Genomic DNA, 16,878 nt, shown 5'->3' on the forward strand with positions numbered 1-16,878 from the left:
GGAGCGAGTCTAGAGAAGGGCAACGAAGCTGGTGAGGGATCTAGCGAACAAGTCCTATGAGAAGCGGATGAGGGAACTGGAGTTGTTTAGCCTGGAGAAAAGGAGAATGAGGGGACACCTTATCGCTCTCTACGACTACCTGAAAGGAAGTTGTAGAGAGGTGGGGGTCAGTCTCTTCTCCCAAGTAACAAGCAGTAGGACAAGAGGAAATGGCCTGAAGTTGCACCAGGAGAGGTTTAGATTGGATATTAGGAAAATTTTTTACACTGAAAGTGTTGTTGGGCATTGGAACAGGCTGCCCAGGGAAGTGGTGGAGTCAGCATCCCGGTAGGTATTTAAAAGACAGTGCTTAGGGACATGGTTTAGTGGTGGACTTGGCAGTGTTAGATTAACAGTTGGACTCAATATTCTTAAAGGTCCTTTCCAACCTAAATGATTCTATGATTTTGTTTTACATAGCTGAATCTAAATGGTGCCTCATATCCTTGGAGCAAGCCTTACTAGAAATCAGAGAAAATCATTTAGGTGTGTCTGCCATTCGAAAAGCTTGTCTGCCATTTACAAAGAGCTAAACTCCCAGCAAAAAATTAATAAGCTATTTGGGTGTAAATATGTGAACAAAAGTTTAGTTTGAAATTATGCAAAATAAATCAGAGCTGGGCAGTCAGAGCAACTGCAACATACTAGCAAGTTATTCACAGAGTTTGCAGCTCCCAGCTACAGATGGTTGGTTTCTTAGATCAAGCTGTTGCGTTTAATGTTTTTAGCTCTTGAGGCTCCTGACTCGGTCCCTGTCGTATTAGCCAAGAGTTCAGCTGTCATACAAAAGCTTGCAAACAGAAAACAGAGAAAGTAAATCTGAGGTCATTAATGATAGAGGAGGATAAAACTCTCTGTGCTAATTAATGTGCTCTGTGGTCATTTTCTGCCCAAAAGGACTATACAAGGCTCTACGCACCCTGTTTTGTGAAAGAAAAAAGAACCCAAATAGGAGTTTTGAAGAATTCACATCTCACAATCAACCAATTACAGTCCTCTTTCTTAGGGTGATATTTTTGCCCTCACTGATGGAAAGCTAAACCACATCTTTCAGTAGGTATACTGACTTTAGCTAAACTAGCCATAGAGTATGATATTACTCAACGTATGATTTTTGGCCTTGCATTTAGTTTTTTTCTTCTGCCAATGAATCACAGGGGGAATGAAATGTCAATATCTGTTCCTAACAAAATAGCACAGTATAGGATCACTATTTTTGTAATGCCCTTGGGATCTACCCAAATAAATTGTATGCTATGTTTTGAATGTTTCTCTTAACTTTTTGTCGGAGTTGGAAGCTATTTATTAATAGAGAGCAAGAACAGGAAAGTAACAAGCCTGTCTTGACAGAGAATAAAAGCATAAGCTACTTCAGGAAAGTGCAAGTAAAATAAATGGTTCATGTAGGCACCATTCTGAGGAATAGCAGATCCGGTAAACCTGAGTCATCATGAACTTGATCTACAATGCCTTAACTAGAAGGCCAACTGTATCCTGGGTTGTATCAAAAGAAGCATGGCCAGCTGGTCAAGGGAGGTGATTCTGCCCCTCTACTCTGCTCTGGTGAGACCCCACGTGGAGTCCTGCGTCCAGGTGTGGAGCCCTGTGTCCAGGTCTGGAGCCCTGCGTCCAGCTCTGGAGCCCTCATCACAGGAAAGACATGGACCTGTTGGAGTGGGTCCAGAGGAGGGCCACAAAAATGATCAGAGGGATGGAACACCTCTCCTGAGGACAGGCTGACAGAGTTTAGCCTGGAGAAGGCTTCAGGAAAACCTTATTTTGATCTTTCAGTTCTTAAAGGGGACCTACAGGAATGATGGGGACAAACTTTTTAGCAGGGCCTGCTGCAATAGGACAAGGGATAATGGCTTTAAACTAAAAGAGGGTAGATTGAGAGTAGATATAAGAAAGACATTTTTTATGAGTGGTGAAACACTGGAAGAGGATGCCCAGAGATGGTAGATGTGCCATCTCTGGAAACATTCAAGGTCAGGTTGGACGGGGCTCTGAGCAACTGTATCTAGTTGAAGATGTCCCTGCCCATGGCAGAGGGGCTGGACTAGATAACCTTTAAAGGTCCCTTGCAACCCAAGTTATTCTATGATTCTACTGTCAAGTAGGTCAGGAGCCTGCTCCAGAAAGTATGAATTAATATATTTCTCCCTCCTTAAACATCAAGCTATAGAAAGAAGCCTTCAAGAAGAGAATGGTATATCCCTCCCCTAATTTTCTCTTTCTAAGTACTTGAAACCTTTATTATATTTCATTGCTTCGATTACACTAGTGTTCACAAATTTCATAGGGCCATTCTGTGAAGAAACAAAATATGACGCATGAGGAAGCATTCTGAAGAATTTACAGTCTCATTGGCTTCCAACCTAAACCATTCCATGACTCTATGATCAGTCTGTGGCAGTCCTTGAATGGAGGACTACAAGTCATAACACCAAGGGCAGCAAGACAACATACAGAAATACACAAATGGGCAGCTGCAAGTGGGGAAAGTAACACTGGCAATGACTTTTTTTTTTTTTCCCCCTAAAGAAAATAAATGAAAATGAATGGAGACAATGTTCCCATGTCTATCCTTTGGTATAGTTATATACTGGTCCTGGAAAGCAGTACATTGTTCTCCCTCTTATTCTCTCTCATTCCCTCTCATTCTTTCTCTTTTTTCCTCTCCCTCCCTCTCTCTCTGTCTATGTGTCCCTCTTTTTTCATTTTTTTCTTTTTAATGTTCAGCTGTAGCTGGTTGCTAATAATTTAAATTCATTGCTCCATGAACGCCTTCCGATTGGTGATAAATGACACTTCACACATTTGATACTTGTTTGTTTAATAGCTGTCACTCCTAAATCTGTAGGTTGTAGGTATCCGGCAAAATGCCATGTTTGTATTCTGTACAGTAACGGGTTTGATGTTGTGTTAAAATGATGTTTTTGAGGAGCATTGTAATTCTCTATTTATGGTCATTCACTGCCAACTTCTGGCAACAGACACTTACTTTATTTTCATTTTAAAGAGGTGACGTGACAGAAATAACAAGACAATAAATCACAATTATACTGCCTGAGTAAACATCAGAAACGTTGATTAGAGCACAATGATAGCAGTCTCATCCTGAGACATGTTAGCCATCCACACTCAAAATTATGTTCTCACATTTAAATTCTTGTATAAACTTAAAATAGGATTATTTAAGGCATTTTAAAAATGAGTTGTTGTTGGGAGAGGGGATAATAGAAGTTCTTGGGTTTGGAATTTAAAAAAAAAAAAAAAAACAAACCCGAAAAAACATTCTGCAACTGGATAGTGTTGAAATTTCCTAACCTAAATAAGAAGAAACTCAGCACTGTAAAGATCCTTTTGGAATCCATTTTCTCTGCTATGTACACATGAAAGTACATATATTTGGCTATAAATGCATTAGAATTCACACATACAATGGCTTTAAGGTTGGAATACAACCTTTTCATTTTTGACTGATGATTGCTTAGTTTAGTTAGTATAGATTTGTCTTTGTCTTAGCTATTTTTCTTTAAATTACTTTTCCTTACCTTATTAAACAAAGATGTAAACAAAGTGGAGAGGGAGATGTTGATTTCTCTCTGGTATCCTGTGATAGGATGCAGGGGAACAGTTCAGAGCTGCACCGGGGGAGGTTTAAACAGGAAATTAGGAAGCATTTCTTACCAAGAAGGTGGTCAAACACTAGAACAGGTTTCCTAGGGAGGTGGTCGATGCCCCAAGCCTGGCAGTCTTTAAGAAGCATTTGGACAATGCCCTTAACATGCTTTAACTTGGTCAATGCTGAATTGATCAGGCAGTTGGACTAGGTGAGTGTTATGGGTCCCTTCATAGAATCATAGGGTTGGAAGGGACCTCTGGAGATCATCTAGTCCAGCCCCCTGCCAGAGCAGGGTCACCCAGAGTGGGTTGCACAGGAACGCGTCCAGGTGGGTTTTGAATGTCTCCAGAGTTGGAGACTCCATCACCTCTCTGGGCAGCCTGTTCCAGTGTTCTGCCACCCTCAAAGTAAAGAAGTTCCTCCTCATATTGAGATGGAACCTCCTATGCTCAAGTTTGTGCCCATTACGTCTTGTCCTGTCCCTGGGCACCACTGAAAAGAGCCTGGCCCCATCCTCCTGACACCCACCCTTTAAGGATTTATAAGCATTGATAAGATCCCCCCTCAGCCATCTTTTTCCCAGAATGAAGAGACCCAAATCCCTCAGTCTTTCTTCATAAGAGAGGTGTTCCAGTCCCCTCATCATCTTGGTAGCTCTCTGCTGCACCCTCTCCAGCAGTTCCCTGTCCCTCTTGAACCAGGGAGCCCAGAACTGGACACAGTACTCCAGGTGCGGCCTCACCGAGGCAGAGTAGAGGGGGAGGATGACCTCCCTCGACCTGCTGGCCACACTCTTCTTGATGCACCCCAGGATGCCATTGGCCTTCTTGGCCACAAGGGCACATTGCTGGCTTATGGTCATTTTGTTGTCCACCAGGACTCCCAGATCCCTTTCCACTGAGCTGCTCTCCAGCATGTCAGCCCCAACCTGTACTGGTGCAAGTGGTTACTCCTCCCCAGGTGCAGCACCCTACACTTGCCCTTATTGAATTTCATCAGGTTCCTCTCTGCCCAACTCTCCAGCCTGTCCAGGTATTGCTGTATGGTGGCACAGCCTTCTGGTGTGTCAGCTACGCCCCCCAGCTTTGTGTCATCAGCGAACTTGCTGAGGGTGCACTCTATCCCCTCCTCCAGGTTATTGATGACTATATTGAAGAGGACTGGGCCCAGTACTGACCCCTGGGGAACACCACTCCTCACTGACCTCCAACTGGACTCTGTGCCCCTAATCACGACCCTCTGAGCTCTGTCTTTCAACCAGTTATCTATCCATCTTACTGTCCATTCATCAAGCCCACTCTTCCTAAGCTTCCCTATGAGGATGCTGTGGGAGACGGTGTCGAACGCCTTGATGAAGTCAAGGTAGACCACATCTACCGCCCTCCCCTCATCTATCCATCCAGTCATGCCATCATAGAAGGCTATCAGATTAGTCAGACATGATTTCCCCTTGGTGAATCCATGTTGAATACTTCTGATAGCTTTCTTTTCCTCCACACGCCTTGAGATGACGCCCAGAATGAGCTGTTCCATCATCTTTCCAGGGATGGAGGTGAGGCTGACCAGCCTGTGGTTCCCTGGCTCCTCCTTCTTGCCTTTTTTGAAGACTGGAGTGACAGTGGCTTTCCTCCAGTCCTCAGGCACCTAGCCTGTTCTCCAGGACCTTTCAAAGATGATGGAGAGCGGCCCAGCAATGACTTCCGCCAGCTCCCTCAGCACTCTTGGGTGCATCCCATCGGGACTCATGGACTTGTGAATATCTAGTTGATCTAATTGTTCCCTCACTCGATCCTCCTCAACCCAAGGAAGTCTTCTTCTTTCCCTGTTACTTCCCCCAATGCCTGGGACTCCTGAGGGCTGGGCCGAGAAGTAAAGACCGAAGCAAAGAAGGCATTCATTAACTCCACCTTCTCCGCATCCTCCGTCACCATGGCTCCTGTCTCATTCAACAGTGGGCCCACAACTTCTCTGATCTTCCTTTTGCTTCCAATATACTTGTAGAAGCCCTTCCTGTTGAGCTTGACATCCCTAGCCAGGTTTAATTCCAAGGCAGCCTTGGCTTTCCTTGTTTCATCCCTGCATGCTCTGGCAGCATTCTTGTAATCCTCCCAAGGGGTCAGTCCCTTCTTCCACTTATTGTAGACTTTCTTCCACTTGAGCTTTTTCAGAAGCTCCCTGCTCAACCACGCAGGTCTCCTGCATCCCTTGGCCGATTTATTTCTCTTAGGGATGCACTGATCCTGGGCTTGGATGAAGTGGTCTTTGAATATCAACCAGCTTTCTTGAGCCCCTTTGCCTTCCAGAGCCCTAGCCCATGGGATCTCTCCAAGCAGTTTCTTGAAGAGCTCGAAGTTAGCCCTCCTGAAATGCAAGTTTGTAATTTTGCTTCTTGTTGTTTTGTGTGCAGTACCCATGACCCTGAACTCTATCATTTCATGGTCACTACAACCTAGGGTGCCCCCAACCTTGATGTCCTCCACCAGTCCCTCTGTGTTTGTCAGTACCAGGTCCAGGAGTGCTCCTCGCCTTGTTGGCTCCTGTACCACCTGTGTCAAAAATTTATCATCAATGCACTGGAGGAGCCTCCTGGACTGTGCATACCTGGCTGCCTGGTCTTCCCAGCAGATATCGGGGTGATTGAAGTCCCCCATGAGAACCAAGGCCTGCAATTGAGAGGCTACCTTCAGCTGTTTGTAGAAGCCTCATCAGCTTCCCCATCCTGATCAGGTGGCCTGTAATAAACACACACAACAGTGTCCCTCATATTTGCCTGCCCCTTAATCCTTACCCATAAGCTCTCGACCCTCTCTTCATCCGCCCCTAGTGAGAGCTCGATGCATTCCAAATGCTCTTTCACATAGAGTGCAATTCCACCACCACGCCTCCCTGGTCTTTCCTGAAAAGGACGTAGCCATCCATGACAGCATTCCAGTCATGCGAGCTGTCCCACCACATCTCAGTAATCGCAATGAGATCGTGGTCCTGCAACCGCACACAGATCTCCAGCTCTTCCTGCTTATTCTCCATGCTGCGTGCATTGGTGTATAAGCATTTCAGAGAGGGAGTTGTGTGTGTAGTTTTGACCCTTGAGACGTGGTAGGCCTTCTGGCTTGCAGAAATACTGGCACACTGGCCCACGAGCGCTGAGCAACTACGTCCTGGCACCTCACCAGCAAGGCCAGTACTGTCCCCTCCCCACTTCAAATCTAGTTTAAAGCCCTCTCAATGAGCCCTGATAACGCTTGTCCTAGAACCATTTTTCCCCTGGAAGTCAAGGTATTCCCACATGTTACCAGCAGGCCAGGTGTTTTGTAGATCAGGCCATGATCAAAGAACCCAAAGTCCTGCCAGTAGCACCAGGCTCGAAGCCAGGCATTGATCTGCTGGCTCCTCCTATTTACCCCCTTGTCATACCCCGCAACTGGGGGGATAGACGAGAACACAACTTGTGCTCCCGATCCCTTGACCAGGCGTCCCAGGGTCTTGAAATCTTTCTTCATTGCCCTTGGACGACTTCTTGTCACCTCGTCGCTGCCTACCTGAAAGAGCAAAAGTGGGTAGTAGTCTGAGGGCCGTACCACGGAAGGAAGCATCCTCTTCACGCCCTTGACCCAGGCCTCAGGGAGGCAGCAGACATCCCTATGTACTGGGTCTGGCCTGCATATTGGGCCTTCTGCTCCCTTCAGTAGGGAGTCACCTATGACAAGGACACGTCTTTTCTTCTTTACCGCAGAGGTTTTAATGCGGGGGGAGGTCTGACTAGACCTTGCTGACGCCTCCAAGGTAGGAGAACTATTGTGCTTATCATCATCCAGGTTCCTCTGCAGAGCACTGTACCTGTTAAATAATAGCACCTGGGAAAATGGGGTAGTCACTGAGCTGTCTCGAGTGCGGCGCCTGTTGCGCCGTGCAGGAACTTCCTGCCATTGCCCCCTGTCCCCCAGGTTACCACCTTCAGTTGAGGTGCCAGCAGATAGGGAGTTCTCTGTTGCAGGGGTTCCGTCTGCCTGCTGGGTTTCTGTCGTGGGATGCAGGATTTTACTCCAAGAATCTATCTCCCTCTAGCATTCCCTGATGCTTCTCAACCTACTTACCTCCTCCCTGAGCTCCATGACTAATTGGAGGAGATCCTCTACCTGGGCACATCTTCCACAGGCGTGCCCATCACTGCCATCTGACACCAGTGTGAGAGCAGGGCACACCCTACAGCCTGATGTCTGTGTGGTAGCATGTTCCCGCAAGAGTTCCGTCTGAGAGGCTGCATCAGACCTGGTGGTTGTGGATCTCATGGATGCCACAGTCTTCTTGTGAGTAGTTATCATGGCTACCTGGCCGGGTTGGCAGTCTTTCAGCTCTATCCTGCGCGAACTGCTGTGCAGACTGCTGTGACTGGACTGGTGTGTCATTCCCTGTTTGGCCACCCTTTTCTCCAGCCCAGGAAGTACACCCTTGTCATGGTGCTCCTGGGTGGTTCTGCGGGTGATGCCCAGGGAACACCCACTCGCTGCTTGTTTGCCCAGTGCCCAGTGACCCAGTTGCTGCACTCCGGAGGGGCTTCTTTTATGAGGGGGGAGAGTGGTCCCACCCCCTGCTCGTTCACACCTGCTGCCGGGGGTGGTGGCTCTGCCCTCGGCTCCTCAGCTGCCTCCGCCCCACAGAAGCACCGGGTACCAGCTCAGGCTGGCTGCTTTTCCTGGCTTTAAAAAGCCTCAAAAATGAGCCCCTGGCCGACCCTTTTTTGCCGCGACTCCCTTCCCCAGAACAGACTTACCTGCACTGGAGCGGGTCTCCTCGGCGGTTTCCAACTGAAATAGTCTATTCTATTCTATTCCACTCCATCCCACTCCATTCTAATTCCAATTCCATAGTCTGAAAAATTTGACTTGCACTGTCAATATTACGTTCCATAGATCAAGGCTATGACCACTGAGGCCTCAAAAACAGGTTATGGAGCATCATTGAAAGATTTCAAAGAGTTTGCTTCCTGCTTTTATTAGATGAGTTTGAGTTCAGCAACAACATATTTTTATTGTGCAAACACAACACTTTTATTGTGCAAAAAATACACAGAAACTGTACTTTTGATCAAATTAATAACATGTACAGCTGTAGTTGAATCCAACACTTAGTGTTTATAACGCTAATGCACAAGTCTTTATGCACTGGAAAATATTCTTGATTATGTTGAACAAACAGTTAATTCTGCTGGGATGATCCAAAGCACTTGGATCTACTCCTACTACTCATGTCTACTAGTCACTTTACAGATGACAGCTTTGCAGCCCAATGAAGGGCACTGAAACTAAATGCCTAAATTAGGGTCTGATATTCTTAAAAAAATAAAATAAAATAAAATAATAATTAAAAAAAACAACCAAGAAAGTATAACATGGAAAATTAAGTACAAAATCACAGTAAGTCAGAGCCACAAAGATTTTGAGATGCAATCTGCCAATGACTTAAAATTTAATAACAGAAGATTTCCCAAAAATATGAAGCTTGATACAGAGCCTGTAGCACAAATAAGGGATCAAGAATAGAAGAGACATTCGCTAGACCTTTTAGTAAAATTAAATATACAGACATTTTTAGATCAGTATATGCTACAAATAGCTAAGTGAATCTGACAGACTGGGGTTTGTTTATATGGGGGTAGAAATGAGTAACTGCCTGGAAGTGAAATCTCGGTAGTAGAGCTGGATTCAGAATCAATTAATAAAATGAAGAGAAATAAATTTCAAGGACCACATGGAATTACTCAAGAGGTCTAAATTAACTCATTTATAATTAGATAATTCATATTTATAAATTTAAAGTGATGATGATAGGTATTCTAGGACAGTTCGTGATCCTAATGATGATAGGTAACTATTACTGGTAATAGAACAAGAAAATTATGTTTAAGAAAAGGTTTGGGAGATGATGCAGGGATAAACAGTTGAACAAGTATGAAGGGATAAATATGACATAGAGAGTACAATATCAATAATTAAACACCTTTCTTACAGATGAAAGGTGTGCCTCACAGAGCTATTTGATTTCTGTGAAGTGAAATAGCACACGAATATGGGTTGTCCATTCAGACTTGCATGCACAAGGCTCTTACAAGCTTTTGACAATATTATTGTCAGAAGGCTTTTAGAAAAATGAATTATCATTGGTAAGAAACAAGTTTCATTTATGCATTAGTAACTGATTAAAATAAGAAAATAAGTTCAAGCCTAAAAAAAATTACTAATAATCAAAAAGGAAGAATGTTACTGGAACTAGAATATGAGTTCACTGTATCAATAAAAATAATTCAGTTAAGGACATGAACAGTGAGGTGACAAAGTTTGCTGATGATACACAGTTACTCAAGAAAATCTATGCTAATGCTGATTACAGAGTTACAGAAGTGAGTGAGTAATAAAATATACAAACGAGTCAGTGTTGACAAATACAAAGTAACAAGCATGGGAAAAACTGTATGTAAAATGATAGGTTCTAAATGAGCTATTATCACTTAGAGGACAAATTTTTGGAGTCACTGCAGATATTTCTAAGGAAATGCCTGCTTAACAGAAGTCAAAGAAGAAATATAAAGTTAAGAAATTATTGACAAACAAATTGAGAGTGAAACAGAAAACTTGGTGTTTCCTCTGTGTGCAGCTGCATCCTGAATCCTGTATACAACATTATTAAAGCATAAGCAAGCACTAAAAAACTGCTGGGGGAAAAAAACGTGCAAAGCCAACATATAGAACTATTTCATAGTCTATTAGTGGTCCAGATTAAAACTCTAGTTGAGCAGCTACCTAAAACACTACTGCTAGGAGCTGGAGAGTATATTGGGGAAGGATCAGGATGCCTTCAGTATCTACTATAATTTTTCTTTCTTTTTTTTTTTTCTGTGGGGTCATTAGCAGAGTTGAGGCAGAAAGAGTGAGGGGTTCATCCAAAGGCTGATGGAAAACACAGAAGGTAATCTTTTACAAGGAGTCATGCTTAAAAGCCCATCTGTACAGAGGGCCTGGGAGGACTCGTGTCCTAACTAAGGCAAATAAATCAAGGTTTCCAAAGCTGGGCAGCATGGTGAAATCCCTTTACCTTTCTTTGTATCAAAGATGAACAGAAATGTTTATCATTTTAATTAAGGAAAAATGAATTATTTTCTTTCCTACTTCAAAAATGAACAATATATATGATCTGAAGTTTTCCAGATTAGTTCACTTATGCAGTGAAGGGATAAATTGGAAGGATCGATTCCTCAATTAGCTGGGAGCTACTTTATGCTAACAACACTAAAGCAAACTCAACAGGAGTATCTTAGCAATAAACGAATTGAAGGATGACAGACATCAGCTCACTGTACTGCAGAGCAAAAGGTCACCACAAGAATACTACTTCAGTTCTCCTCTAATTCAATAAATAGCTCTAATGGGAGTTGCACTATGTCCCAAAATAAGAATGCTATTACAGTGGGGGCCATTATTTCAGTGGAGTGAAGAAAGCCAAATATTTGCAGCAAGTACTTGAAGCATCATCAGTTGGGGGAAAAGAAAAACTTTGTAGCATAGAAATAAAGTAATCATCAGTTGGCTAACATCAATGTGACCAGTTTGCCTGAGCTCAGCCAAAACAGATGTTCAGGGAACACAAACCACCAAAGTTTCATTGACTGTAATAATTTATACTAATATCTGACAAAAAAACCCTTACCGTCTTCCAATAAAAGGTTTGAATTAAAATGGCAGGCTTTTTTCCTCCACAGCTTTGATCAGTGTTTCATTCAAATTCTTCTTGGAGGCCTGCGGGATGGCTCTTGAGTCCATGCACTGCCCTGCTTACCCGCTCAGGACCTCACAGGGTTGTCAACAACCATTTCCCGCATACCAAGCAAGGGTAGTCATATGGATACTGAAAAAGAAATTTGATTTAAACATCAGATTGATCTGGAGAACAAGCATCCTGAAATCACGATCTGCCAAGAAAGAATATGCCAAATCTTCTGGACTGGCCAGAAAAATGTGAAAGCAAACCACAGAAGCCCCGTGCATGGTACAGATCGGTTAAATAATCAGGAGAGCTTGTTACTAGCACTGAACTGGGCAACTTACTGAGGTAAATAAAATACAGTAATTTGGAAAAACACTGTGAGTATCTAAAGGTTAGAGAAAACATTCCAGGGGTTAACTGCCAGACTGTTTGAAGATAAAGTGTTTTGTAACGCATACCATTGTGGATATAAGTGTTTGGGTAAGCTGACACAATAAAAAATGATTTCTGACAGTTATTCCTGGAATGAAGGGGAAAAAACAAAATGTTGCTGTGACATTCAGTATGGCATAAGGTCATGTCGCATTAATTGTACCACTCAAGCCGACACAGTGTATCATGATTAGCATGGTGTAAAGTCAGGGTCATCACTGGAATGCCGTTCATCTGGTTGTACCTCAAAAAAAGAAAGGAAAAAGGGAGAGAGAAAGTCCAAGGAGTGTTTAAAAAGCTGCAATTAAACAAATACTTTCCCCTAAAAATGATACCTAATTTCAATTAAAAAGGAGCACGACACAGCAGCAGTATGAAATTTTGCAGCAAAGGGCAAAACCCTACAAATCACACAGTGACTTTTCTAATCTGTTTTGTCCTCCAGACATGCAAAACTCAGTTTTAGTGAACAAAGCTTTAGCTTCTGTAAGGCAATGCAACCATACTGGGAGTCAAACCTGGTACTAAGCGGTAGCAATATAAGCAACCAAATACCTAGAGACAAATCATCTAGGATGTGTGACTCACCGTGCCTTACAACACTGATTCCCCACAGCTGAGGATGAAGTCAGAAAGTGTGGTAAATCAGAAAATGCACAGGTGTTCAAAGAGTATTTCCACCTAGCAGCAGCAACAACTGACAGAACAACCTGAACCTCCAGAGTTTTCCTTCCTTGCAGTGCTCTGACCATTAACAGGACTTTTTATCTCTCTTCAGCCCCCTCCTTTTAACTATGGCAGTTTTTCATCTTTGGGGTGGCAAAATTCAGTTTTGCCTACACCGCTTTGAAAACTTGAAGCAGCTTTTCTGAGTTACTGGAAAAGCAGGGTTGTTCTTGTGAAATGGAGTACTACTCGACTGACCTTTCTTTCTGTTACCTGTTGCGCTTTGGTGGAATTTCAGTGATTTTCACAATGCATGGGCTGTGCCTTCTGAAGGCAGCTCAGGCAGAGCTCAGCTACTTCGCATTTGCTTTGGCAGCAGCTAGGTGACCAATGAGAACATTTATAAGTGAACCTATATGTTTAAGTTAGCCTCAACACATGCTGTCCCTGGATCAGCAGATGTTTATATGGGTGGAAAAGAGTTACGGCTATGGTTCAGTCACATACCTCCATTAATTTAAAAGTTAGACTTCTAGTTTATGTCATTTAACTTTCCACTATAGTATTGCAGCTATTGACAACCTTGTGAATTCAAATCACTATTGTAATCTCCAAACACCTGTCTGAGGATATTTATTAAACCTTTCCTGGTAGCTTATCTCAAACCCATGGGTTTGCCAGTATAAGTAGCTTTAAGTTTTGCTGGATAAAAAGTGGATACTGCTATATTTCTATGCAGTATTCCTCAGTCTGCATAGCAGGACTTGTGATTAGTACAGATTTTCACCTCTCATACAAGTTTCCCTCAGACCACCTCTTTCTCCCTCAGTCCAGTAGCTTACACATAGCAGAACCATCAAACAGCAATGCTCTATTAAGCTTTGGCAGTGAGCCCACGTGCATTTTCACCAGAGTTCACATCACTGTCTGTCTTGCATTGCAAGAAATCCATGAACCAGTTCTCTGAAGAAGTCATCCCTGCCCATCCCTGGAAGTGTTCAAGAGTGGGTTGGATGGGGCTTTGAGCAGCCTGGCCTCATGGGAGGTGTCCCCGCGCATGGCAGGGGGGTTGGAACTAGGTGATATTTAAGATCCTTTCCAATCTAAACCGTTCTATGGTTCTATAAGTAGCAAAGTCCCTCATTCCCGGCATCCAAAGGAAGGCCAAAGATTTTGAGGTTTACAAATGTAGCTCCAGCATCTTAACAGAAAGAAACAGTTTCTTTACATCAGAAACAGATCATTATCCCACTGGAGGAGAAATGAATGATATAGTCATCCTGAACATTTCTTTATATATGTTAAATTATTTTCTCAGTCCCAGCTGGTCTCTTCAGGGAAATTAAGTGCTAGGGAAAAGAGATTAATCTATTTCATCTATTTTACTAGAAATAACCACAGTAAATTAATTCTTGCTGATTTGCAAAATCAGCTAAAATAACATCAGTTAAATTATATAAATTATTTTTGGTTCTGTGTTTTATACACCATATCACTTTGGCAGACAATCTGGGAAATAGTCGTATTTGTGGAGCTAAACTGCTGGAAGCTATGTAGCAATATTTATAGGTAAATCTGGCTACAAAGCAGAAAATCAGCTCTATTAAAAAAATTGCAGTTGTGAAATGTGGTTTTGTTCTGCATGTGTTGGAAGATTTTTTTCCTAAGAGAAAACATTTAAGAAATAAAAGGATAGATTTCAGAATAGATACTACTTAGGGCTTTCACACTAGGATTAGTAAGCATCTTTCTGAATCCCTAGTTTGTCCTGCTGGTTATACAGCTACACAGTAGAGGCATCAGAGAACATTTTGACATCAACAGTCTTCTGCAATGAGCATGGAAATCTGCATGGCCTAGAATAGCTAGACTATCTGGAACTATGTGCACCTACAGCTTAATTATTTTTTTGTCTTAGCAGGCACAAATACTCAAACACCATGTTGCAGTCTATAGGGTCAATCTACTCTGTCTTGAAATTTAAACCTGGATTTTGACATTTCAGATGAGATTTTTAACAACCAGGGGATTTTTTTTTTTTTTCTAAAGTTGATGCTAGATGCTAGCAGGGTTTTTTACTAAATGTTATTGAAAAGATAGTAATCAGGAACGGAAAGATAACCCTGTGTCTTTTGGTCAGACTCACTGTGTTGCTAAGCACTGAAAGACTATGGTCATACCACTACAAAGAAAAAAAAATAGCTTGAAATACTACTTTTCTCAGTTTTGAGGTCTAGATTGTCTTTCTTTCTTCCTTCCTAACTTACTTCCTCTCTTATGGGAGATGAATTAAAATATATGAATGTAGATTATGATAGTATTATAAATACAAATGTATAGTAGTTTGAGTATTAGCTAATCAATATGCTTGAAGGCAAAGCTGCCATTCAGGGAGACCTAGACAGGCTGGAGGAATGGGTTCATGAAATTCAGCAAGGATTCAGGCGAAGCTCTGCACCTGGGAAGGAAGAAACCGTTGCAATGACACAAGCTGGGGATGCACTGGCTGGGGAGCAGCTCTGCTGCAAAGATGGACAGCAGAGTAAACACGAGTCAGCAGTGCATCTTAGCATACTGGGCTGCACTAAGAGGCCAGTGCTCATTGGATGGTTGGAGGGCTGGAGCACTGTCCCATGAGAAGATCTGAAGAAATGGGGCTTTTTCAGTCTGCAGAAGAGATGTCTTTCAATGGACCTAAGAGCAGCAGCCAATATCTACGAGGAGGTCATCAAGAAAATAGAGCCATAGCCTTCATAGCTGTGTGTGGTGAAAGAGTGAGTGATAACACTATATCGGGAGAGATTCCAACTGGAGATAAGAAAACTTTTCCCCATTAGGATGGTCAAACAGTGGAACAGGTTATCCAAAGAGCCTGCAAATTCTCTGTTCTCAGTGGTCTTGTAGACCTGACTGGATAAAGCCCTGAGCATCTCGGTCTGAAATCAATGTTGAAGCAGTTTGAGCAGAAGGCTGGATTAGATGTCCATTCCAAACTGAATGATTAGGCCAGATCCCACATCCCTGACTATCCTGTCAGAATACAGAGTAATCTGACCTCCTTTAAACTGTTCGATAGACAAAGTATTCCTTTTTCTGAACTGTAAATATGTGATTTATTTAATGGGAAAGTGCATTAAAATTGTAGTGCAAAGAGAATGAAAAATGTGCATTGTGTAGGAATGTAACAAGTTAGCCACTTGGCCAAGTGCAGAATTTGTAACTTCAAAGGTAAGTTGGAAAGGATTCATCTACCCATGTATTCATATCTACATGCAGTACAGATGATGACAGATGTCTACTAAAGATCTGACCAAGTCACCTTGGAATCCCTGTATATTCAATGGAGAAAAATAGGCAATTTTAGATACAATTCAGTATTTCCTGAAGTGGATATCCAAAACGGGCCTGATGAATCAAGTCCTAGAAATTATTATTTCTCTCCACTGATCATAAAGTGGATTTAAGGTGATTAGTTCAGTCACGTAAGTTTACATGCTGCACATCAGGAATGAGGTGTGATGAAACCCATCCATACTATCAGATTCATTTCCTCCAGGAAATGACTAAACATTCCCAAACTATTAAAAAAAGCACAGCACAGAAGATATGAACAAGAAAACTCCCCATTCTGAGAACTGGATAATCCTGTTGTATAAAACATAAACTTACCTTAATCTTCCTAGTAGGGTAGATCAGAATTTGATTTTGTGTGCAATTTAGTATTTTATTTTAGAGGGAAGAAAAAGCTGAGTAAATGAAATGGGAAAAGTAGATTTAATTCTGCCTCTTTTCACTAAGTGTATAAGAAATAAGGAGGAAATATCAGGCATCCTCCACCTAGTCTTTGCATACAGGCTGTCTGATCCTTTTCTTAGCCTCAACATCTAATAGAGTAGGGTTGGCTCTACTAAAAGGAAGACGATGAGCAGAAAATGTGGTCTTACTATTTTACAATATCCTACTGTTTACAACACTTGCCAGGAATAAAAGAACTGTAATTTTAGAGTATCCTCAGTCTAAGCAGGCTTGAATATATTACTTCTGCTTCCTAAGAAAGTACTTCACTCCTTTTGTTCTAGCATTTCTAAGTCATACTTTTCACTAAGCAATATGCAGCTCAAATGTCTCACATACAAGGTTGCAAGATCCACAATCTTCCTGAAAGAGACCAGTTGTCGTAAAACTGATTTTCACTGAAAGGAGAGATATGTTTAAAAGAAAATGGGTGTCCACAAAATGTGTGTCCTTAGAATGTGCTTTTTATACTAGTTTGTTACAGGATTAAAAGAATAAATGTAAACAAAACCACTTGGAAGATCAGTAAGAGTAACTAGGTAACTGCAAACACCATCATT

Source organism: Chroicocephalus ridibundus, chromosome 3 (assembly GCF_963924245.1).
Source record: "Chroicocephalus ridibundus chromosome 3, bChrRid1.1, whole genome shotgun sequence".
In the NCBI taxonomy this organism is placed as follows: Eukaryota; Metazoa; Chordata; class Aves; order Charadriiformes; family Laridae; genus Chroicocephalus; species Chroicocephalus ridibundus.